This window comes from Apodemus sylvaticus, chromosome 13 (genome assembly GCF_947179515.1).
Source record: "Apodemus sylvaticus chromosome 13, mApoSyl1.1, whole genome shotgun sequence".
NCBI classification, from domain to species: domain Eukaryota; kingdom Metazoa; phylum Chordata; class Mammalia; order Rodentia; family Muridae; genus Apodemus; species Apodemus sylvaticus.
Genome location: NC_067484.1, coordinates 4,452,642 through 4,479,289, shown reverse-complemented (window position 1 = coordinate 4,479,289; position 26,648 = coordinate 4,452,642).

The following is a 26,648-nucleotide window of genomic DNA, read 5'->3' as shown; positions in this document are numbered from 1 at the left end:
TGGGCAAACCAATCAGATCTTTTTCTTCTAAAAGAGAATACCTTATACACTAATGCTACTATTTTCTCTCTCTTTTTTTTTTTTTTGGTCATTTTTGTGCTACACTGGTCTTTTTCTTAGTGTTCACCTCATATAACTAACAAAAGAAATATTGGTATAGAGAAGTATACCTAATTTTTCAAGTCAATTTACATAGTTTAAAGCACAAGTCAGCAATTATGCTGCGTTTTATTAATCATGCTCACATGACAAGCTATAGATTATTTTTACCATGGATAGTAATTTTTTAAATGCATAGGAATGATATATGACTTGCTTTATATTAAAAATATCTGTGCTTATATGTATGCACATGTGTGTTTGTGTGTACATAGACACATATATACATCAAATGTCAACTGAGATAAATATCACTGTAAAGGCTCCTTGATTGTGAAATATGGTCGTGATATTTCATAAAGTGTCATAAACAACTACACATATATGTTGTTAAGCTGAATTAATTAGACCTATTCAATAGAGATTTTCAGATAAAGAATCTAAATCACTTCTAGAAAAAAATAAATTTTATATACATTGCTTGTAGCTAAATAATACCTAGAATATTAATGGATCTATCAGAAAAATTAAAATAATTTCTTGTTAAATTCACCAATTGTTCATTAGGTCTAAACACTGACACAACTGAGATACTGTATGTTCACATGAGAGGATTCCTAAGGTGCAGAGCCCCCAAGGAGGATTTTCTGATTGTTTTCTTAATAGTCAGTGTGATTCTGAAAAGACCACACACTGGGCAACCTTCTGAGTGATTTAGAGAGAAACTACTGCTCAGAGAATAGCAATGTGTTTCATATATATTAGTGAGAATCTTTTGAGAAGAAATGGACTTGTGTTCCTGTGAATGATGCAATGACAGTGTTTGCTCATAATGCCAGCAGGGGATTGAATGTCATTTTCCCTGGGCAAGAACCTTCTTTGTGTTTCAATAGGCAGCACGTCATTCAGCAGGAAGGTCTTATGAAGATGACACACCTCAGAAATGTCCTCAATCACTTGCCCTCTTTTAAAGCAGGCCAATTTTTGACAAAAGACAAAGGGGAAAAAGAGGTCCCACAATTTCTTCAATTCTAGAGCTGAAAGAATGTACTATTTCAATTATGTTCTGACAAATGTATGTCAAAATTATATAGCTATTCGGTGTGGTGAAAAATGTGTGGAAAATTGCCTCATTTCTTCAGATATAATATTATCATGAAGGATATATTATATAATTTTAAATGACTCAATATTTTAAAGATAAAAAAATTTACATACTAAAATATTTGTTATTTTCCTATTTAGCTTGCGTTAATTACTTTTCTTGTCACAGTGAAAAAAGTAACTCAAAGGATATCCTAAGAAATTCTAACTCACAGTGTGAGGAGATATATTCTGTCTTGCCAAGGCAGTCATTATGGTAGGAACAACTGCCTTTGGTAGCTGTCCCTTCCAATGTGGCGTGCTACATCTTGACAGATTCAGAATCAGCAAGATTTGCTGTAATGAGAAACTGATCTTACAGTCAAGGTCTACCTACCTACTGTGATAAAGAGATCATAAAACCAATAGGAACCAATAGGGTTCTATCATCTCCCAATACATCACTCTTGTTTGTAGATAGCCTATTGGGATTGTATCTAGAAAATTATAGTATGTGATTTTAGCTTGAGGAAAGATGCTATATAACTAGCAGTAAATTATAATAGATTCAGTCTCCAGAAATATTTGAACATTATTTAGATAAAGCATTGCTATTATTATTAAAGTCTATTATTAAAATGTCTACAAAAGAAAAAAAAATAAGTATATTTAACAGGAAAAGGCTAGGCCCTGTGTCACAGATTTTATCCCTGGTACAGAGCACTTTAAAGCAACAGGATGATGAATTCAAATTTCCTGAGTTGCTGGGCAGTGGTGGTGAATGCCTTTAATCCCAGCACTTAGGAGGCAGAGGCAGGCAGATTTCTGAGTTTGAGGCCAACCTGGTCTACAGAGTGAGTTCCAGGACAGCCAGGGCTACACAGAGAAACCCTGTCTCAAAAAAACCCAACCAAACCAAACCAAAACAAAACAAAGCAAAACAAATTTCCTGACTTAAAGAATGAGTGCACGACTAGTCTTGTCTTTGTAGAATGTTTCTGTCTTAAAATAAATGTTAAAGGAAAAGCAGGGCTGAAGCTTAAGAGAATAGTAGTTCAGCATCTCATAGACCCTGGATTGACTTCTCAGTACCATCACCACGAATGAAAAAGATAGAGAGAACAAAAGCAAGTAAGAAAGCAAGAAAGAAAGAAACAAACAAACAAAGAAATGAAGGAAAGAAAGCAAGAAAGCTAGCACGCAAGCAAGAAAGGAAGGAAGGAAGGATGGAAGGAAGGAAGGAAGGAAGGAAGGAAGGAAGGAAGGAAGGAAGGAAGGAAGGAAGGAAGGAAGAGAAAAGGAGTAAAGAAGGAGGGAGGTACAAATGGAAGAAAAGAGGAAGAAGAAGAACAAAGAAGGAAAAGCAGCAGGTACATCAGATTTTTTTTCAATATTTTTATTTTTTATATTCTTTGTTTACATTCCAAATGATTTCCCCTTTCCCAGATCCCCCCTCCACATATGTCCCATAACCTTCTTCTCTCCATCCATTCTCCTATTACCTCCCTCCTTTTTCTCTGTCCTTATATTCCCCTCCAATGCTAGATCAATCCTTTCCAGGATCAGGACCTTCTCCATACTTCTTCATGGGAGTCATTTGTTATACGATTTGTGCCTTGGGTATTCAGGGCTTCTAGGCTAATTAATATCCACTTATCAGAGATTGCATTCCATGTGTATTCTTTTGTGACTGGGTTACCTCACTTAGGATGATATTTTCCAGATCAAGCCATTTGCCTAAAAATTTTGTGAATTCATTGTTTCTAATTGCTGAGTAGTATTCCATTGTGTAAATATACCACATTTTCTCTACCCATTCCTCCTTCGAGGAGCATCTGGGTTCTTTCAAGCTTCTGGCTATTATAAATAAGGCTGCTATGAACATAATGGAGCATGTGTCTTTATTGCATGCTGGTGAATCCTTTAGGTATATGCCCAGGAGAGGTATAGCGGGGTCCTCCGGAAGTGTCATGTCCAGTTTTCTGAGGAACCGCCAGACTGATTTCCAAAGTGGTTGTACCATCTCACAGCCCAGCAGTGGAGGAGTGTTCCTCTTTCTCCACATCCTCGCCAACACCTGCTGTCTCCTGAGTTTTTGACCTTAGCCATTCTGACTGGTGTAAGGTGAAATCTCAGGGTTGTTTTGATTTGCATTTCCCTAATGACTAATGTACATCAGATATTTAACCACATAAGTGGATCTTCTGATTGGAAACCACTTCGAACATTAGCATTATAGAGTACAATTGAAAAGTAGACTTCCAATAAAAAAAAAAAAAGGAATATCTATCAACTCCATAGAAGAAAAGGAGGAAGTAGTTAAGCAGCAGAGTGAACTATCAAAATTCCGATGGATCTGGGTCTGAAACTCAGTAAATCTGTACAAATTTCTTTGATGGGGCTGAGATTTATTTATTATCAAAGAGGAGAATCAACACCCCAAGAATATACACCCTGTTGTCATAAGGTAAGGCATGGAAGCTCAAATTTCTATAGAAAGTTAGGGACTTTCCTAATGGCAATGTTTGATGCCTCCATGCATCCTTGTCTAATATGAGGGATTGGAGAGAAGATGAAACTTTGCCTTCTGTTTTGTTGATATCCCTGGGCGGCCTGTTCTTTTCCGAAGGGAAACTGAGGAGCAATAGATCTGGGGAGTGGAGAATTTAGGAGTAGGTATTGGGAGGAATGGAAAATGTAATCAGAATGTAATATATCAAAAAAGAATAAACTAAAAATATTCATGAGGGATACAGACACAGAAACAGAGAGAGGAGACAGATAGGCAGACAGACAGAGCCAGAGAGACTCAAGTCTGTAACTATGAGGTATTAGCATTTTTTAATGACAAGAAACAAATCCTTTTGTATATTTACTAAGATGCTCATGATTTGACTTTATTCTTGTACACTTCCTTACTAGCTTGAATTATAGCATTGATGTTTACGGTTAAGATTCAGATTTTTGTTCATTTTAAATGTGCATCAGTCCTGTTTTGTCATGAAGACACTGTTTCCTTGGGGCCACCCACCACCTATAGCTCTTACAATTCCTTTGCCTCCTTTTCCCTATAGATACCTAAGCCTTGAGGGGGATGGAATTGATAAAGACATCCTACTCATAACCAAGAAGCTGCTTTGAAACGGATACCTTCTGAGTAAGGAGAAATCAGTTTTCTCCAGTGAATTGTCTCTGGGTATATGAAGCATACTCCAGGGCAAGCCACATGCCCAGGAGTAACCAGCAGGCATAAAATGGAACCCGTGGTATTTTTATACATGTGGCTCTGTTTGTTTTGATAAATTATATCTCATTGAATTGTTTTGTTTGGCTGTTTTTTTTTCTTTGTTCGGAGGAGTGAGATAAAGAGAAAAAAACAGTTGGGTGGACAGGTGGGGATGAAAAAATACTATGATCAAAATATTGCATGTAAATTTTGAATAAAAATAAATCAATACTAATAACAAGTAAGATAAAAATGTAAGTAATTTCTAATGGCAAATGCCAGGAAAGGATATTGTTTTAGTTTCAAGATATATAGTTTACTTATATAAACACATAGATATAGAGCATTATAATTTCCTTTTGTTGAAAACTTTACATGTCATGTTCCCTGTATTGGGTGTCATATATTTAATCAATATTCATGATAATATTTTCAAATTTTAGAATGGTTTTGCATGTATAGGTGTTTTACCTGCAAGTATGTTTGGGCAGCACATGCTTGCCTGGTGCCTGTGAAGTGAATGGATGTCACATACCCTGAGACTTAAGTTACAGATGGTTTGAGAAACCACAAAGGGGACTGGGATCGCCTGAGAGTAGAATTAAGATGCCTGTGATCCACCCATTTGGGGACTGGAAATTAAACATAGGGCTTCTAGATCTTATAGAAGATCAGTCAGTGCTTTTAACTGCTGAGCCATTTGTCCAGCCCCCAGTATTTATGATAATCTAATAGGTAAGTCAGAACTGGTCTTTTACATTCTATACATGAAAACACAGAACTGTATTACTTGAAAAAATCTCCAGTGAGTTTGTATAATTAATGCGTAGCAAAGCTGGGGTATAAGGCCAGGACTGTCTAAGTGAAACCTCTGGGATTTCTGAAAAGCTGTACTACCTACCCCTGAACAGCTACATATGTCTTATGCACTTTGCCAGAATTGTCCATATTATTTATCTGTCTAGCCAGGTAGGTTTGCCTAAGACAAATATTAACTAGGACAACAAATGTAAACCACAACTGTGCTAGATAAAATGGGCAAGTACGGGCTGGTGAGATGGCTCAGTGGGTTAAGAACTCTCTCTGAGGCTGAAAACATCCAATGGAAAAAAAGATAGCCTTTTCAACCAATGGTGCTGGTTCAACTGGAGGTCAGCATGCAGAAGAATGCGAATTGATCCATCCTTGTCTCCTTGTACTAAGCTCAAATCCAAATGGATCAAGGACCTCCACATAAAGCCAGACACTCTCAAACTAATAGAAAAGAAACTGGGGAAGACCCTTGAGGACATTGGTACAGGGAGAAAGTTTCTGAACAGAACACTAATAGCGTATGCTCTAAGATCAAGAATTGACAAATGGGACTTCATAAAATTACAAAGTTTCTGTAAGGCAAAGGACACCATCAAGAGGACAAATTGGCAACCAACAAACTGGGAAAAGATCTTCACCAATCCTACATCATATAGAAGGCTAATATCCAATATATATAAAGAACTCAAGAAGTTAGACTCCAGAAAACCAAACAACCCTATTAAAAAATGGGGTAGAGCGTTAAACAAAGAATTCTCACCTGAAGAACTTTGGATGGTGAAGAAGCATCTTAAAAAATGCTCAACTTCATTAGTCATTAGGGAAATGCAAATCAAAACAACCCTGAGATTTCACCTTACACCAGTCAGAATGGCTAAGATTAAAAATTCAGGAGACAGCAGGTGTTGGAGAGGGTGTGGAGAAAGAGGAACACTCCTCCACTGCTGGTGGGGTTGCAAATTGGTACAACCACTCTGGAAATCAGTCTGGCGGTTCCTCTGAAAACTGGGTATCTCACTTCCAGAAGATCCTGCTATACCACTCCTGGGCATATACCCAGAGGATTCTCCACCACGTAATAAGGATACATGCTCTACTATGTTCATAGAAGCCATATTTATAATAGCCAGAAACTGGAAAGAACCCAGGTATTCCTCAGCAGAAGAATGGATGCAAAAAATGTGGTATATATACACAATGGAGTACTATTCAGCCATTAGAAACAATGAATTCATGAAATTCTTAGGCAAATGGATGGAGCTAGAGAACATCATACTAAGTGAGGCAACCCTGACTCAAAAGGTGAATCATGGTATGCACTCACTAATAAGTGGATATTAACCTAGAAAACTGGAATACCCAAAACATAATCCACACATCAAATGAGGTACAAGAAGAAAGGAGTGGCCCCTTGTTCTGGAAAGACTCAGTGAAGCAGTATTCAGCAAAACCAGAACCGGGAAGTGGGAAGGGGTGGGTGGGAGGACAGGGGGAAAGAAGGGGACTTATGGGACTTTCGGGGAGTGGGGGGCTAGAAAAGGGGAAATCATTTGAAATGTAAATAAAAAATATATCGAATTAAAAAAAACACTGTAAAATTGACTATTTCATGGAAAATTAAAAAAAAAAAAAAAAAAAAAAGAACTCTCTCTGACTGTTCTTCCAAAGGTCCTGAGTTCAAATCCCAGCAACCACATGGTGGGTCACAACCATCCCTAATGAGATATGAAGCCCTTTTCTGGTGTGCCTGAAGATAGCTACAGTGTACTTACATATAATAATAAATAAAATCTTTGGGCCAGAACAAGTAGGGCTGGAATGAGCAGAGGTCCTGAGTTCAATTCCCAGCAACCATATGATGGCTCACAAACATCTGTACAAGCTGTACAGCTACAGTGTACTCATATACATAAAATAAATAAATCTTTTTTTAAAAATGGGGCAAGCACAATCTTAAGGGCATTGAACGAATGAGTTATCATGTGACATCATGTACTATAGCTACCTGTAGGGTTTGTCTCAAGAATCTCAACTATTACCTAATCTGCATTTATAAAATGTAGTCTTGCATCCAATTTGCAGGAATTATTCATTGCAAATGGTTGATTTCCTGCCTTTCCTTGGATTTGTGTAAGTGACTCAATTATAATCAAGAAACAGCAGAGCTCGCAATGTAACTGTGTAATCACCAATATGGGTCTCAAGCTCTGATGGGATGCTGCTCAGATATTACATGCAAGCTGAAAAGGGGACAGAGAGTCAATGAAGTATTTGCCCTTACCGTTTCAGAAAAACTAATAGTAAGTTTTCATCATTCTACAAGCATTCTTCCTCAAATTTGCTATCCTGCCATATCTAGGTTTTAGGACGATACGTCAGTGTGAGAACAACAGATCTGCACTGGTAATGACACAATTGCAAATACTTCAACACGGGTGAGAAATTAAGTTTGTCGGCTTGGCAAGTGGTTCTTACTCTGTTCTTTTAATAGCATCTTAGAGAAGAACTCAGTGAGCTGCTGCTTCCCATCAAGCACCGTGTTTATCTCTTTCGTGGCTTGTGGTGGAGGGCTCTTGTGAATATGTCACTTTTTTCTCTCTCCAGACCTCTATAAAAACGAGACATTCCTTCTGTGAGGAAAGAAAGGCCAGTCTAGAAAACACATTGAACTTCTCTGTTCCTGGCTCACTTTTGTGGGCTAATAATAATAGAACAAGAATTTCTCGGTCCATGGTTTCTACCATGTCACATGGCTACAGACTCCAATAGACACCAGCATTGTTTAAAACAAGCACTGGGCTCATTTAGCGAAGATTGGCACAGAAACAACCTAGGTACCCAAGGAGCTGGCAAACACATTACCTTGCACTTGCAAACAACATACAATCCTCAAACCTTCTTTTTAAATAGAGCAAAGAGGAGAAAGCCTTTCTTCCCAAATGCATCCTTCCTTGAGTTCCAAACTATTAACATCAGTCCCTAATTAGGGCTTGCAGGAATATCCCATTGCAGGAACTGTGCCAGATCTATTAAATAAAAGGTCTCAGAGCATGCTAGGGTCACTTTTAATATCATTGGGGACAATTTATATTTATGTTTAAATCAATCTGTAGTCTTGGTCTCCAAAAACTCATGTATCTCTGGTATTGAATATAGTTTTGCCATATATGGTAGCACGCAGATGTAATTCCAGAGCTCCAAGGGAATGAGGCAGTAGGATTTTAGCTAGTATAGGATCAGCCTGTATAACAGTGAGTTGGATACTGGCCTCTGCTATAGAGTAAGATGTCTCAAAATCAAAACAACTGGCACTGGAGATGAGGCTCAGCAGTTGAGGGCACTTGCTGCTCTTGCAGAGGACAACAGTTTGTTTCTCAACACCTATATGAGAGCTCATAACTGTCTACAACTCCAGCGACAGTAGATACAATGCCCTCTTCTCACCTCTATACTGATGTCATGTGCATGCTGGCAACACTCATACATATAAATAGAAACAAGTAATTTTTAAGATTATATTAGTTTCCCCTAAATTTGGTGTTTTCTTTCATACATATGAAAATAACAAATAAATCAAGCAAATTCTTATACTCACAGAATTTGGGGGGGGGGGATTTCACACAAGATCTCACTACGTAGCTCAAACTGGCCTTGATCTTGTGGTTCTCATGTCTCCGTCCTACAGAATGTTGGAGCTACAGGTGCGGGGCACCATGCTCACATCTAGGTTGTTTTTGTTTGTTTGTTTGTTTGTTTATTTGCTTTTTGATTCTCATTTTTCAAACACACTAAGAACCACTTTACATAGTAATTTATTTCTGGATTTGGTTTTGTCGAGACAGGGTTTCTCTGTGTAGCCCTGGCTGTCCTAGAATTCACTCTGTAGACCAGGCTGGCCTTGAACTCAGAAATCCACTTGCCTCTGCCTCCCAGAGTGCTGGGATTACAGGCGTGTGCCACCACTGCCCAGCTAGTAATTTATTTCTTATCTACCGATATTTACATAAATCAAGGAGTTTGACAGAGGGTCCTTCCAATAAGATGTTTAGAACTCAGAAAGATTTAGTATTTTCTCTCCACAAAGCAATGATAGATGTCAGAGCTCTAACTAGATGAAATATTTGGAGAAAGGAAGATTCAAAAATGTTTTGTCTATTTTCCTCCAGTAAGTCCATCACATCATTGAATATTGAGTGTAACCGTCAGGAATTCAGAGTTTTTCCTTTACAGCTACATTCTTATGCCTAGAAAACCCTATAAAATACAGAAACTATTCAAACAAATACTTGTCAAAACTGTTCACATATCATGTGTCAGTCAAAAAGGAATGTAAATGTTTTCTATGGTAAAGAGCTTGTGAAAGCAGATTCCCAAAATACAGCATGGTCCAAGTCCATGCTTTCTAAAAGCTAAATGCTTTTCCTGAGGTGTATATTTACACTTTGTGGCATATACATATATATATATATATATATATATATATATATATATACATATATATATACATAAATGTTTCATATATATGTACAAATATGAAACGTTTTTAAAAGTTATTTATTTTATAAATGTGAGTCCATTGTAGCTATCTTCAGACACACCCGAAGAGGGCATCAGATACCATTACAGATAGTTGTGAGCTACCATGTGGTTTCTGGGAATTGAACTCAGGACCCCTGGAAAAACAGTCAGTGCTCTTAATTGCTGAGCCATCTCTCCAGCCCAGGAAACTTTTTTAAATGTGTACATGATTAAGTATATATTTTTCCCTATGTTTGTGTGTCTTATATACTAAAGATTTTGTTATTTCTTTAGAATTATTATTTAATTCTTCATATAATATATTTTTCTCATATTTTTCCACACCCTCATCTCCTCTCAGACCTCTTCTACCTCTCTACCAACCAAAAGTCATGCTCTCTCTCTCTTTCTCTGTGTTTCTCCCTCAAAAAACAAAAAACAAACAGACACAATGATACAATACAAAACAATAAAAAGATCCACCAAACAAAACATGCTCCATGTTCTCTATAAAATGTATTTTTAAAAATCCATGTTCAGTATAGAGATGATGTTCAGTTTTGTAGTTTTATATTTGGGAGCTCTCAAGATCATTTTATTTTGCAACCATGTTTATAAGCAGCTGAAGGATAAACACAAAGACCAGAAGAAGATACTTTATAATAGATTAAAAAACAATAGAGAATATAACTCTGCTGCTACATTAGACACTACCCTTTTCCAGCTGAATGTCTCTTACTTGGAAGTTAAAATAAATGTCGAAAATAATGACCAGAAGAAATAAAATTTAATTAAAATATATTCATGTAATATATAAGCATATTCAGATTATGAATTGGGAAAAAGAACTGAAAATTTAGCATTTAAAACTTTTACTGAAAAGAGATTCTTTCTTGATACAATACATCTTAACCACTGTTTCCTTCTGTCTACTCTTCCTAACTCCCACACACATGATCCCCTCTAATCTACACCTACTGCCATCTCTACTTCCTTTACAGAAAATAGTAGGCCTCCAAGAGATGACAGCCAAATAGGATAAAACAAAACACAGTGAGCCAGGGCAAAAGTCCTTATGGTGAGGCTGGACAAGGCAACATGAAAAGATGAAAGGCATCTCAAGAGCAGGCAAAAGTGTCAGAGACACACCCACTCCCACTGTTAGTAGTCATACAAAGCCACCAAACTAATAACCATTATCTATTTTCAGAGGATGTGGTACAGACCTATGCTTAACAGTTCAGTTTCTGTGAGGCCAAGTGATCCCTGTTTAGTTAATTTAATGGTCCATCTTCTCCTGGTTCCATGTTCTCCCCCATAACCTCTGACTCCTACAGTCTTTCCTACTCTTCCATTCTCTTCTGCAGGGTTCCTGATCTCTGATGGAAAGGACTTGATGGAGACCTTCAGTGTAGACTCTCTCTTTCTGTATAATAGGTGACTATGGGTCTCTGCACCTGCTCCTATCTTCTACAGGAGGAAGCCTCTCTGATAATGACTGGGCTAGGCACTGATCTGTCTGTGAGTATAGCAGAGTATCATTAGGAATAATTTCATTGACTTTTTTTGTTTTGTTTTTTTTTGTTGTTGTTGTTTTATTTTGTTTTGTTTTGTTTTGTTTTGTTTTAAACCAGTCTTGTTTGGTTCTAACTTAGGTCTCTAAGGATCAAACATCCAGTTCTTGGTCATTCAGGCAGTGTTCAGTTATCAGCTCCCTCTTGTGGAGTAGGCCTTGAGTTAAATCAGACATTGCTTGGCTACCTGTACAACTTCTCTACCACCATTGGCTCAACAAATCGTGTGAGTAGGACAGGTTGTAGGTTTAGGGTCTTGTGGCTGGGTTTGGTGACTAGGTTTCCCTTTTCATAGCCCACAGAGAACCTACTGTGACAAAGAGATTAGATTACAGTAGTGAAGACTCCAAGCCTGCATCAGCTCAACTTCCTTGTGTTCAATGAGCTGGCTGGAAATTGTCCTTGGCAATAGGGCCCTGCTGTCAGATTTCATAAATCTATCTCGGTCTTAGCACCGAACTTGGTTCCTTAGAGATCTCCATGGAACCTCCTCAGCCAACAACTCAATCAAATGTAACCCAAGGCCTCCATTGGACACATTTCCTGACTACAAAAGGTGACAGTTCAGATTCTGAATCCATTAGCAGGAGCCTGCAATACTGTTACACTCAGAGATTCAATAAAGTTTCTACTGCACTAGGTTTCTACATCAGCCCCAAATGCCTCCCAAATCTGTCTGCCTCTTCCTACACATTCTCTCTCTCTACCCCCCTACCACGCACATACACACGTTTCTCCCATTCCTGTCCCCCTTTCCCCCAGCCCCACCCACAGCCACAGCACATGGGAAAATCTAGTCTATTTAATACTCCTTCCCAGGGAAACCCATGCTTCTCTTTATAGCCCTCCTCTTTACTTAACCTGTCTGGATCTGTGTATTGTAGCCTGATTATTATTTACTTAACAGCTAATATTCACTTACCAGTGAGTGCATACCATATTTGTCTTTCTGGTCCTGGGTGACTTCACTCAGGATATTTTTTTGAAGTTTCATCCATTTGCCTACAAACTTTGTGATGTCATTTATTTTTAACCACTGAGTAATACTCCATCGTATAAATGTTCTACATTTTCTTTATCTATTCTTTAGTTCAGGAACATCTACATTGTTTTCAGTTCCTGGAAATTATGAATAAAGCTGCTATGAGCATTGATAAGCAAGTGTCCTTGTAGTAGAATGGGTCATCCTTTGGGTATATGTCCAAGACTTGTATAGCTGGGTATTGAGGAAGTTCGATTTCCAATTTTCTGGGGAACCAGTATTTTGATTTCCACAGGGGCTGTACAAGTTTATACTTCCACCAGCAATGAACGAGTGTTCCCCAGGCTTCACATCCTCACCAGCATGTGTTGTCACTTGTGTTGAAAATGTAACATCGTATACAACTTCTAGAAACCTAACTTATGTTTCAAAGTTGTATTCAGGTATGTATATTATAGAGATTAAATAAGCTTTTTATTCTTAGAGAATTCCATACACTATATTTTTATCACATTTCTGTCCTGTCATCCAACTCCTTCTAGATCTACCCTCATCTATACCTGCCTAATTTTTTATTCTTTCCCCCTTAAAACAAAACAAAAACAAATGAAGAAGAAATTGCTAGACAGTCAATTTGTGTTGGCTAAGTATTCCAAAGCCATTGTGTGTAGTTGATAAATGCCAACTGTCACTTCATCAAAGAGAACTTAATTTTAGTTTTCCTAACAGCTGTTTATTATTCTTGTCTGTCTGCTTGGCTCGGATAGGACCCTGAGATCATTTCTCTTTCTCCATTCTGGGATTTTGTTTGGTTTGAGCTTATGTGAGTCTCAGATAGGTTGCCTCCGTCTCTGTGAGTTTGTTAGTACACATGGACTATTGGAACTGGAAAATAATGTTTTCTTAAAATCATCTACCATCTCTAGCTCTTACAATCTTTCTCCTCCCTCTTTTGCATATATCTTTGAGTCTTGAGACGATGGCTGTTGTATGAATCATTTGGAATGCCTACAGAGGTTAAGTGGTTAGGAAGAGACAATAAAAGAATATCTTCCAAGGAGAAGGAAATAAAGAGAAAGTTAGAAAAGGTAGATTGAACAGGTCATGGGTAGGAGAACAAGATAAAGGAAGAAGTACAGTGAGGGGTAACTGACAATAATGGCTTTTTGAAAAAAACACATGAAAGCCTACTAGTATAGAATTTTCCTAATTATATAGCTATATAAAGAGAATTTAAATTGAGTTACTATATAATGTGGAAGAGAGAGTCCCAGCTAGATATCATATGCTACCACGAAATGGGTTATCTTTTTGCGTTATTGGTCAAAATGGAGGGTCCCATATATTCTCCCAAATGCTACAGGCTATTTCCAATGCTATTGTTTAAATATATATGTAAAATATTTTTAAAAAGATATTCAATAAATTATTTCAATTGTAATTGTCAATTATTTCAACAAAATATATGTTTGATTACATCAAAAGTTTTATGTGGGAGCAAGTAGAACAAGATACTTCTCAACAGCAACCAGTGGAATATCTGATCCTAAAATATGAATCAACCAGTTCCAGACCTAACCTTGACATCATACTCTGACAGTCGTTTTCATTTCATAATAAATATTACCATGTGTTGGAATTCTTTATTTTATCCAGGCAAGTTGGCTTAGAGATACAGATTATTCCTCATTCAGGAAGGTATGATTCTACAACCTAAGAATTAGTGAGTAATAGACATAGTTACTCAAAGAAGTTTTATGTAGTAGTCAACTCTTTATTGGTAGTTTTCTCAGAGAATCAGTAATGTCAGTGTTTAATCATATTAACCTACCCTAGGCCCTCTAAGGTATCTGTATAATTGGCACTGTTTTGGGGAACTCACAAAGTAGGAATTGTGGTAAGTAGCCCAATGTCTCTCTCATGCCATCCCTAAGACTCCCCCGACTAATAACTTTATGGAAATATATTTGCAAGTATGCAATGTTATATAATAAAATAATTTGCATATGTAAAGTTACTAATAAGTTGCTCCAAAAGTAGAAAGACTTATCATGAGGTCTCTAATGTAGTCATAAGATCTTTTTTTTATTTTTATTTTTGTGTTTCCTCTTTAAGGGCTTCTACTTTTTGATCTATATTCTCTTGTATTTCTTTTTTTTAGATTATTTATTTATTTATTTATTTATTTATTTATTTATTTATTGGTTGTTGAGAAGAGATTTTTTTATTTGATATATTTTTTATTTACTTTTCAAATGATTTCCCCTTTTCTGGCCCCCTATTCCCCGAAAGTCCCACACACCCCCTTCCCTCCCCCTGTTCTCCCACCCACCCCTTTCCACTTCCCTTTTCAGGTTTTGCACTATACTGCTACGCTGAGTCTTTCCAGAATAAGGGGCCACTCCTCTTTTCTTCTTGTACCACATTTGATATGTGGATTATATTTTGGGTATTCCAGTTTTCTTGGTTAATATCCACTTATTAGTGAGTGCATACCATGTTACCACTGAGGAGAGTGGAGTGTTGAAGTCACCCACCATTATTGTGTTAGGTGCAATGTGTGCTTTGAGCTTTAGTAAAGTTTCTTTTACGAATGAGGGTGCCCTTGCATTTGGTGCATAGATATTCAGAACTGAAAGTTCTTCTTGGTGTATTTTTCCTTTGACCAGCAAGAAGTGTCCTTCTGTGTCTCCTTTGATGACTTTAGGTTGGAAGTCAGTTTTATCTGATATTAGAATGGCTATTCTGGCTCGTTTCCCAAGACCGTTGGCTTGTAAAATTGTCTTCCAGCCTTTTACTCTAAGGTAGTTTTTGTCTTTACACTGGGGTGTGTCTCCTGTATGCAGCAAAATGTAGGGTCCTCTTTCCTTATCCAGTCTGTTAGTCTATGTCTTTTTATTGGGGAATTGAGTCCATTGATGTTAAGAGATATTAAGGAATAGTGATTATTACTTCCTGTCATTTTTGATGTTATTTTTATATTTGAGTGGTTATCTTCTTTTGGGTTTGATGAAGAAAAGTAAACTATCTTGCGTTTTCCAGGGTGAAGTTTCCCTCCTTGAATTGGAGTTTTCCTCCTATTATTCTTTGCAGAGCTGGGTTTATGGAAAGATAGTGTGTATATTTGGTTTGATCATGGAATATCTTAGTTTCTCCATCTATGGTGATTGAGAGTTTTGCTGGGTATAGTAGTTTTGGCTGACATTCGTGTTCTCTTAGAGTCTGCATGAGATCTGTCCAGGATCTTCTAGCTTTCATGGTCTCTGGTGAGAAGTCTGCTGTGATTCTGATAGGTCTTCCTTTATATGTTACTTGGCCTTTTTCTCTTACTGCCTTTAATATTCTTTCTTTGTTTAGTACATTTGGGGTTTTGATTATTATGTGACGGGAGGTATTTCTGCTCAGGTCCAGTCTGTTGGAGTTCTGTGGGCTTCTTGTATATTCATGGGCATCTCTCTCTTTAAGTTGAGAAAGTTTTCTTCCATAATTTTGTTGAAGATATTTGCTGGCCCTTTCAGTTGTAAATCTTCACTCTCATCTATTCCTATAATCCTTAGGGTTTGGTCTTCTCATTGTGTCCTGGATTTCCTTGATGTTCAGGGATACAAGTTTTTTGCATTTTTTATTTTCTTTGACTGTTGTGTCAATGGTTTCTATGGTATCTTTGACATCTGAGATTCTTTCTTCCATCTCTTGTATTCTGTTGTTGATATTTGCATCAATGGCCCCTGTTTTCTTCTCAAGGTTTCCTATCTCCAAAATTGTCTCCCTTTGTGATTTTTTTAGTTGTTTCTACTTCTGGTTTTAGAGCCAGGATCATTTTTCTCAGTTCCTTCATTTGTTTGTTTGTGTTTTCCTTTAATTCTTTAAGAGATTTTTGTGTTTCTTCTTTCATGACTTCTGCCTGTTGACTCAAGTTCTCCTGAATTTCTTTAATATTTTTGTGTGTGTGTGTTTCTTCTTTATTGGCTTCCATCTCTTGAGCTTTATTCTCCTGAATTCCTTTAAGTGATTTTTGTGTTTCCATTATATGGGTTTCTAGCTTATTCATGTTCCACTGTATTTCTTTAAGACATTCATTTATGTTCTTTTTGTCTTCTTCTAGCAGCATCATGTCCAGCGATTTTAAATCCAAATCTTGCTTTTCTGGTGTGTTGGCATAACCAGGACTTGCTGATGTTGGAAAGTTTGGTTCAGATGCTGCCATATTGCCTAGATTTCTGTTAGTAGTGTTCCTGCTTTTGCCCTTTGCCATCTTGTTCTCTGGCGTTAGTTGGTCTTGTCTCTGGGTGGTGTTTGAGCCTCCTGTGAGGCTCTAGGGTTATTTCCGCAACACTGGATGGCTGGGTTTCCCCTGTCACAGATTGCTGATGTGCTGTCCTCCTCTTGGGTGCCCTTGGAGCCCTAGTGTGCCTTGCCCCAGATTGTCTCTGTGAACCAGGTGGTGCCCGTTTGCTCCTTCAGGGAGTGCTGATGGTGTATGCTGCGGGACCTTTTCTGAGTGATGATCACTCTGCTGGGCAGCCGATCTCCCAACCGGGTTGGTGCACACAAGGCTAGCCTCCACAAAATCTTTAAAATAACAATGAACAGTCTCTGACTTGTGGTAGAATGAAGTAGGGGAGGCAAAGAAAGTCAATCATGGGAGAGACAGATATTTTCCATATTCAAAGTATAAGAAGGGTTTGAAGAGAAAAGGACTAGAGCTCTCAGTCCAATGATCATGGAGATTTGAAATTTATCCATAACCCAAGTGAACCCAAGTAGGTTTCCTAAATGACACAAATTTCAATTGACAGGTATGAGGTCTTCAGAAGAGAAAACAACTCATGGCTTCCACTCATGCGGACTGTTATGGTTTGTATATGCTCAGCACAGGGAATGGCACTATTAGAAGGTATGGCCCTGTTGGAGTAGGTATGGCCTTGTTGGAGTAGGCATGGGAGTGTGGATGTGGCCTAAAGTGACCCTAATCTTAGGAGCCTGGAAGTCAATATTCTGCTAGGAGCCTTTAGATGAAGATGTAGAACTTTCAGCTCCTGCCTGGATGCTGTCATGTTCCTGCCTTGATGATAAGGGACTGAATTTCTGAACCTGTATGCCAGCCTCAATTAATTGTTGTCCTTTATAAGACTTGCCTTGGTCATTGTGTCTGTTCATAGCAGTAAAACCTTAACTAAGACAAGGACTGTGCAACAAGTTATGTTATAGGGTAATAACAAAAGTTGGGTTCTATTGTTTGATAATATCACCACCTAGCCTACAAATAAACTAAAACTTGTCATTCACAAAATACAATGTACTAAATACAGGGTACAGAGCTAAAATAGTAGCTCTGTACCATGGTCTCCTACCTATTGTGGACGGCCCTGGTGCTGTTTGTATTTTGATGTTAATTTCCTCTAATCAATAAAGAAAGTAATCACTGGGCAAGTACGTGGGATTCCAGGTTGGAGAGAGGAAGAGAAGAAATAGGATTCGCCTCGGGAGGATATGGATTTACTATGGCTTACAAGATTAGGATTCTAGTTGTTGAGCCCAGTGACTGAGTTACCATTATTTTGAACTAAGTTTGTGTGGTGTATTCCTTCACACAGCAGCTCAACTGGGTTCCAGAGAGAAAGGTAGAGTGGCTAAGTGTGGGTTTGCCAGAAGTGCACCACAAAAGGCCATGAGAGTTTTGAAGCTGGTGGGATAGTGACTCACCATTGAGAGCTTAGGGAGCTGGGTGGGGAGATTTTGGAGCTCTGAGTCAGTCTCCTTGAGATGAGAACAGGCCAGCCATGGCCACCATGATCTACCGGCATAGCATGAACTGCATTTTTTACTATTTCTCACAACACCTATCCATGATGCTATTATGCCAATTTATGATCTTGTGTTCATATCAGCAGTTGAAACCTAGTGGAGGTCAAAATTATCTGAAAAGGTTTTTAATATGCAGTTACCTGGCTATCACCCTTAATTTCTGATTAATCAAATCTGGAACATGGTTAAAAGTATGTACCTGTTTTGCAGCATCTGAAGTAATACTGTTTTTAGTTCTCCAGTAATCCCACAGAGGAAACGACTGTTTTACAGGATGTTTCTGTTCCTCTTCAGTGTATACTTCATCTTCCGTGGAAAAGGCTTGTTATGTATGACTTACAGTTTCTGTGGCAGTTCTTTGGGTGGCAAATGAGTATTGTCATGGTGCCTGGAGCCCAAATGTTCTTCTGTGCATGAGAAATGGAAAGGAAGGATTTATAGCATCTACCTAAATTGCTTTTAAAGAACGCTCGATGAAAATCATTTAATTCTATTTGTGGCAACAATGTTAACCACATACCTGCCTTCACCAGATTTCCCTCAAATTCAGCAAGCAATGGGTTTCTGTTTGTTTCCTCTGATGGTCTTAAACCTAGAGTGCATATCGAGTCCCTATTGCCAAGATCTTAGGAATTAAAAAGTCAATGAACAAACAACAGGAAATCTATGTCTTAGAAATTTCCCAAGAGAAGCAATTCAAACAAGGTATCAGGCCCTATAGAATAATGTTAATAAACAATTGGTTTCACTTGAGAGAATAAATCCTAACTAGATATCTGTTAACATGTTCAGAAGCACTCTATCCATTTTGTACCTCAGGATCCCAAAGCAAGTAATCTTTATGCCACATCAAAGTGTATTTTGACTTTCTTTTAATATTGAATACATTTTCAATATGTTTAACATGTTTATTGAAGTATGGTTTATTTATCATAAAATTCTCTGATTTTCACCTTAACAGTTTTTGTTGTATTTACTGAGCTGTTTTGAAACATCCCACTGATAAAGTTTCTAATTCTAAACATACCAACAAGATCACTTGTACTAGTTTAGAGTTACTCTGCATGCCTGTCTCTAGTTCCTAGTTTCCTTCTATATTTATTGATTTGACTTTTCTGAGTATTTCACATAGTAATAAATGAAACTACCTGATGTCAACTTTTTGCCAACTGTCTTACTCAGAGTTTCTTTTCCTGCACAGAACATCATGACCAAGAAGCAAGTTGGGGAGGAAAGGATTTATTCCGCTTACACTTCCATACTGCTATTCACCACCAAAGGAAGTCAGGACTGAAACTCAAGCAGGCCAGTAAGCAGGAGCTGATGCAGAAGCCATGGAGGGATGTTTCTTACTGACTTGATTCCCCTGCCTTGCTCAGCCTGCTTTCTTATAGAACCCAAGACTATCAGCCCAGGAATGGCACCACCCACAAGGGGCCCTCCCCACTTGATCACTAATTTAGAAAATACCTTATAGCTGGATCTCATGGAGGCATTTCCTCAGCCGAAGCTCCTTTCCCTGTGATAACTCCAGCTTGTGTCAAGTTGACACACAAAGCCAGCCAGTACACCAACATATACAGATCTTGTCTACTGGCCCTAGTATCTGAGGACCTGAAGAAATAGAGCTGACTCCAGTCTGATACTATCAACAGCCTTACTTCAATTTCAATGTACTTTTATGCATGAATGTACGAACAAAGAAAGCAATGATCCAAAGAAGGTTGTTTGAATTAAGAAAATCATGATTAGAGAAACATGTACATAAACTTCAGTAAGCACATTCAAAATATTAACAGTGCATCCCTTTCCCAGAACTTCCTCAGGACAGACCAATTGAAGCACATACACCTGGAATGTACTAGAAATTACATCAGAGACGGCACAAAAGAGGTTGGAAGGCCATATCCAGATTCAGGGTATATTAATCATGATGAGTTCTATAGACATGTTCTGACATCCAACAAAAATAAAATAAAATAATCAAAATGATGAGGAATTTTAACATTACTAGTTTTATATCTTAAGAGGGCCTCTTGTGAAAATTTGTTATGATAAAAATGGAAGTGTGAATTCAGAAACTTTTAAAAATATAATTGTGGTTGTCCTGCTGATAGACAATATGACAGATTTTGTTTGGCTCAGGCTTTTTTTTTTTTTTGTATGTTTTTTTCCTGGAGTTGAGTTTATACTCAGACTTTTGTGGTAGCTGAAGGCTATCTCCTAGTCAGTTTGATGGGAGATGGGTTTTGGCAGGGCCCACATCAAATGGGAACTTCTAGGTCTCATATTTTTCCCAATTCTGCTTCCTGGATCTGCCAAAATAATATCAAATACTATAAAATTGGAAAACAAAACTTTTAGCACTAGGTAGATCTAAATGTCAATTATGTCTCTATCTAATTAACTTTTTTCAACCTCAGAATTCCTGGGTATCCTGAAATCTCAGCTATGGCTATACTACAACCTCAAATCAATATAATAAAAAATATGCATACTGCAATATCTAGGGTCTTATAGTCCTCAACATTGGTTGAATTTTACAGTAGAAGAGTTGTTGGTCAATCAGGTATATTTTACGAATTTAATTTTGCCTCATCTCATTTTAAAAGCTTTTAGTATCAAAGCACTGCTTGGAAAAATACTGAAAATTAATAAATATGTTTTGATGCTACCGTCCCAAGTATAAATATGACAAATTAAAAAATATCAGCATTTAAATCTTCACTAATAGGTCCGTAATAGATATTTTAGGCAGAGGCAAAAAAAGAAAGAACTCCTTTTTATAGATCTACTTGTCATAAGAGTCATATCTGAAGATTCACTTCATGTCTCTAATTATAAATGAAAGCCACACATTAAACAAAGAGACCATGGAGCTCACACTTCCTTAATTAGAGGTTCACAGGGATGCTAGGTTTCTCTACGCTAGCTTCATTTTCATTACTACGCATTGACATTCTCCGGTAACCTCACCATAGGTAAGTTTTCTTCCCAGCCATGTACTTTGTAACAGGTTAGCAACAATTCCAACTTCATGCTCCATTTTTCTCTGCCTCCTAACCCTAACCCTAACCCTAACCCTAACCCTAACCCTAACCCTAACCCTAACCCTAACCCTAACCCTAACCCTAACCCTGAGGCAATTTCCTACCCATGCACTTTGTTATTTCCTCAACTTTGTGGCTCTGACCTGCAAGGTATTTCATGATGGGAGCTACACTTTGAATATCAACACTTCAATTGCTCTCCTGGCTGAATACTATCTATGTCACTTGCAGGGGAGGATTTTAATATACAGGTCATCTTCTTACATTAAATAGCTGGTCAAGACTATGGACTGAGTTGTTTCAAAAATAAATCTCATCACACCTCACAGGCTTTTATCATCATGAAACTGAAAGTTTCTGATCAGGTTCCAAGTCTCCTCTTCCACCTTGTTAGATGTGATGGGAAATGTTGAACTCTGTGATATGCCCTAAACTGATAATGGCATTTATAGTGCTATGTCTTTCTGCAGAAGCTGTTTTCTCTACTTCTGAGATTCTAGATTGTCCTGTGCTCTGTACTTCTTAAGCAAATGCTGCCTTCTGTGATTCCTTTTGAGAATTACTTCATGCTGAGTGGTCTTTGTGATTCACTACATTCTACTCCCTGACCCTCAGCTGTCTTAGAACTCTCCTTGTATCCTTACAGCCCCCTGGTTAAGACTCAGTTATACAGTACAACTCACTTGGCCAAGGCCTTTTTTTAAAATCTTAATTCATTTTACAATTTGACAATGAACTTCTGTGTCCATGTCGAATCTCTGTGCATCTCCAACACATCTGTGCTTTGAGCCCAGTCAAGATACTAAGTGCTTACTTCACTGGTTGACGTATTAGAAAGAAGCAAAGAAAAATAATATTTTTATTATAGATTTCATCTTGTCCCACGTGTTATATTAGCATAGGTTGAACAAAGACAATTATTATTAAGTTTTTCCCTTAGATCTTTAAAATCTAGATGGAATAAGATACAAAAATATAATCATGGCAATTATTTTTAAGAAAAGTTTTTAATATAGATTTAAGCATGAGCATGAAGAGAAATCAAAGGGCTGGGAATGTATGTCAGTTTGAAGAGTGACACAGCATACCCAAGCCTTGGGTTTGATCGCAGAACCATATAAACTGAATATAATGGTATTAAGTCTGTAGATATAGCTTCGAGGAGCAAGAGGATCAGAAGTTCAAAGCAACCCCTCAGCTATATAGCAGATTCCAAGACATCCAGGGATACAGAAGGAGTAGGAGGAGGAAGGAAGAGGGGGAGGAACAGAAGCAGGAGGAGGAAAAGGAGGAGGAAATTTATGAAACATCTATGAAGCCAGTATCTTTTTTATTTTCTGCCATGCTGTATATTAAAACCAGAGACTAAGCTGGGCCGTGGTGGTGCAGCCTGTAATCCCAGCACTCTGGGAGACAGAGGCAGGCAGATTTCTGAGTTCTAGGCCGGCCTGGTCTACAGAGTGAGTTCCAGGACAGCCAGGGCTACACAGAGAAATCCTGTCTCGAAAAATCCAAATCCAAAAAACCAAACCAAAACAAAACAAACAAAACAAAACAAAACAAAACAAAACAAAAAAACAACACAGACTTGCTTTTGGATGAGCAGTGCACTGCAGAGCATGTTCCAGCCTCCAAAGCATTGTGATTGTTATTAGTGCACATTGTCACATAGGCTCTCAGAAACACATCAAAATGAAATTTTTACAAGAATGTTTGGAGAGCAATGCAAGCTTCAAGTTGAAGAGTATCCCTAATCTGAAATCTAAAATCCAAGTATTCTAGAATCCAAAACTTGGAGTGATGACCATGAGATTCAAATGGTTTTTGGGTTTTCTACATTTCAGGATTTCAAATTTTAAGATTATAAATTCTCAAAATAGTAAAGGATGAGAAAAGAGACCAAACCTGAAACTACCAAAACTGGAAATTCTTTTAGCTCAAGCCTTTCAGATAAGGTATATTTAACATGTACCATTAGTAATAATAGCTAAGTGAATTTCAACAATTATTATTTTTAATACAGTATTAGCTGCTTACTATACATTGAGGTTTCAACACTGACTTTCTTATTTTTCACACTTAGGCATGAGTACTGTTTTTTTTCGATATAATTTATTTACATTTCAAATGATTTCCCCTTTTCTAGCCCGCCCACTCCCCGAAAGTCCCGTAAGCCCCCTTCTCTTACCACCCACCCCTTCCCACTTCCCCGTTATACTGTTTCACTGAGTCTTTCCAGAACCAGGGGCCACTCCTCCTTTCTTCTTGTACCTCATTTGATGTGTGGATTATGTTTTGGGTATTTCAGTTTTCTAGGTTAATATCCACTTATTAGTGAGTGCATACCATGATTCACCTTTTGAGTCACACATCAAAACGATCATCCACCATGATCAAGTAGGCTTTATCCCGGGAATGCAGGGTTGGTTCAATATACAGAAATACATCAATACAATCCACTACATAAACAAACTCAAAGAACAAAACCACATGGCCATTTCATTGGATACTGAAAAAGCATTAGACAAAATTCAGCATCCTTTCATGCTTAAAGTCTTGGAGAGAACAGGAATTCAAGGCACATACCTAAACATAGTAAAAGCAATATACAGCAAACCGGTAGCCAGCATCAAACTAAATGGAGAGAAACTTGAAGCAATCCCACTGAAATCAGGGACCAGACAAGGCTGCCCCCTTTCTCCTAATCTTTTCAATATTGTACTTGAGGTACTAGCTCAGGCAATTCGACAACATAAGGAGGTCAAAGGGATACAAATTGGAAAGGAAGAAGTCAAACTATCATTATTTGCAGACGACATGATCGTCTACCTAAGTGACCCAAAGAACTCCGCTAGAGAGCTCCTACAGCTGATAAACAACTTCAGCAAAGTGGCAGGTTATAAAATCAACTCAAGCAAATCAGTGGCCTTCCTATACTCAAAGGATAAGCAGGCTGAGAAAGAAATTAGGGAAATGACCCCCTTCACAATAGCCACAAACAGTATAAAGTATCTTGGAGTGACTCTTACCAAACATGTGAGTACTGTTTTAACTATTCTTTGAAGGAGATACTAAGCCACCAGAGAACAGTATTAACTTGTCCTTGAAAGACAATTCTGTATGTAAGCATTGTGGGGTTGGGAAACAGGACTTTTTTCTAAACAATTGTTTTTACTAATTCTTTAAAGACTTCATACAATGTATTTTGAGCGTATTTGCTCCTATTCCTCCAACTCCTCCCATGTCCTACCTATCCATTTTCCCTTTGAGGGTTCTTCTTCCATACCCATCACATCCCGTTTATGTTACTTGACTAGTCTTAGGTGTGGAGCATTCTTACCATTAAGGAAAACTGATTCCTCCTCTTCTGGCAAGTAGCAAATATCAATAGCACCCCAACTAATAATGAGACCATGTAGACAAAATCCTCTTTCTCTCTTTCTTTCTTTCTTTCTTTCTTTCTTTCTTTCTTTCTTTCTTTCTTTCTTTCTTTCTTTCTTTCATTAGGCATATTCTTTATTTACACTTCAAATGTCCCCTTTCCTGGTTCTCCCCTTCCCTGAAAATCCCATAAGCCATCTCCCCTTCCCCAATCAACCTACCCCTGCTTCCCTGTCCTGGTATTCTCTACACTACAGTATCAAGTATTTCCAGGACTAAGGACTTCTCCCCCATTTGGTGTCCAACAAGGTCATCGTCTGCTGCAGATATGTCTGGGGCCATGGGTCCCTCCATGTGTACTTTTTGGTTGATGGTTTTGTCACTGTTAGCTCTGGGAGTACTTGGTGACTCATATTCTTGTTCCTCCTATTGTGCTGCAAACCCCTTCATCTCCTTTGGTCCTTTCTCTATCTCTTCCATTGGGGACCCTGTGCTCAGTTCAATGGCAATATCTTCTTTCTATACTAAAATTTTTGTCTGATTTGAGCTTGCCAATGTCTTGTGCATGCTATAACAACCACTGTAAGTTCATATGTGCAACTGCCCTGTTGAGTCTGGAAAACATTACTCCCCTCATGCTTTCTACCACCACTGGCTCTCCTAATCTTTCTGCCCTCTCTTCTATGAAGATTTCAGAACCGTGAGTAAGTTGTGTATGTTCTTTCTAGGACTGAGAGCATGCACAGTCTGTTACTCTCTGAATATTGATACAGTTATTCTCTATGTTAATTGTCAGCTACTGTAAAGAGAAGCATCACAGAGGATTTTTGATGTATCTTTTTAATACTAATGTAACTTCCTACATTATTATGAGTCAAAGATGTCATCTTTGTAATCTTAGTGAAATTGACCTAGAAGAGAACCATAGTCTAGAGTGAAGGAACGATCATAGAGGTGGAAGGCTTGCTGTGTTTTGGAAAGGTCTTAGAAGCATAATTCTTCTAGGGAGTACAGAAACCACTGGGAGTGAAAAAGAGAAAATGAAATGTTTTTGAACAACCAATTCCAACCCTGTACAATCTTTAGCCATACAGGAGGCAGCAGCTTTTGGAATCCTGAGAGTAACAGAATTTAATGGGTAGCACTGAAGAGAATAATTATTGGGTTTCTTGTTTAGAAAGTGCTATAGTGTTTAGAAATATCGGGAGAATGACAAAGTACCTAGACCCTTCATCTTCCTCCTTTGCTGAGGCTAAAAGGAGAGAATAAATAACAGCTTGGAGAAAAGATCAGTGAAGGCCTTGCCTGCAATAACAGATGAACAGTACGAGGCCAAGGGAAATTATAAATGCTACAGAACCTCATTCCTCATCCTTTGAACTGAAGGTCTATTCTGACCAGAGCATTAAAGATCAACTGCAGCTCTTCCCTTGAGCACAGGTGCTTGCTTTACTTATCGTCCTGCCCAGCAAGCTAGCAGGGCACTGAGAGCTTGTCAGCAAACACATTGCAGCCTTTCTCTCAGGGCAAATCTATAAACTTCATAAATGTTACATTTATCTATCAAGACCCACAAAGTTCATATTATCCACAGTAGGGTATTTACTTCTCCTTCTTCCATTAGGAATAGCATCAAGCATAGTGAGCTGGCCAGATCCAAGGTGCTCAGGACAGACAGCCAATTGTTTCCCTGCCTCTCACTAGTGATGGATAGAAGTAACTGAATTTTTCATCCAGAGCTACCACACTCCTTTAGATTGTGCTGTAAGATGACAGGTCTTCTGCCACTGCAGTTTCTTGAGCATGATGGAGTGAGGTCATTTTCAGCTGAGTCCTGAAGCCCCGTGGAATCCATCTTGGAAAAATCAATCCATAGGTAATGGCAATAAACATGGTGCTGAGGGTTTCAATTTTATGCCTCCGTTCCTGCATGTACTTCTTTATAAAAGAGCTAACTAACATTACATTTGTTTGTGGTGACACAGGCTGTTATGACTGAAGATCTTCCTTAAAATAATAGTGTTGGTTCTTGTGATGGTGGCTAATGTTCACTTTCAACTTTCCTGGTGCTTACATATCCTACATTATACAACACAACATAACTTAACACAACA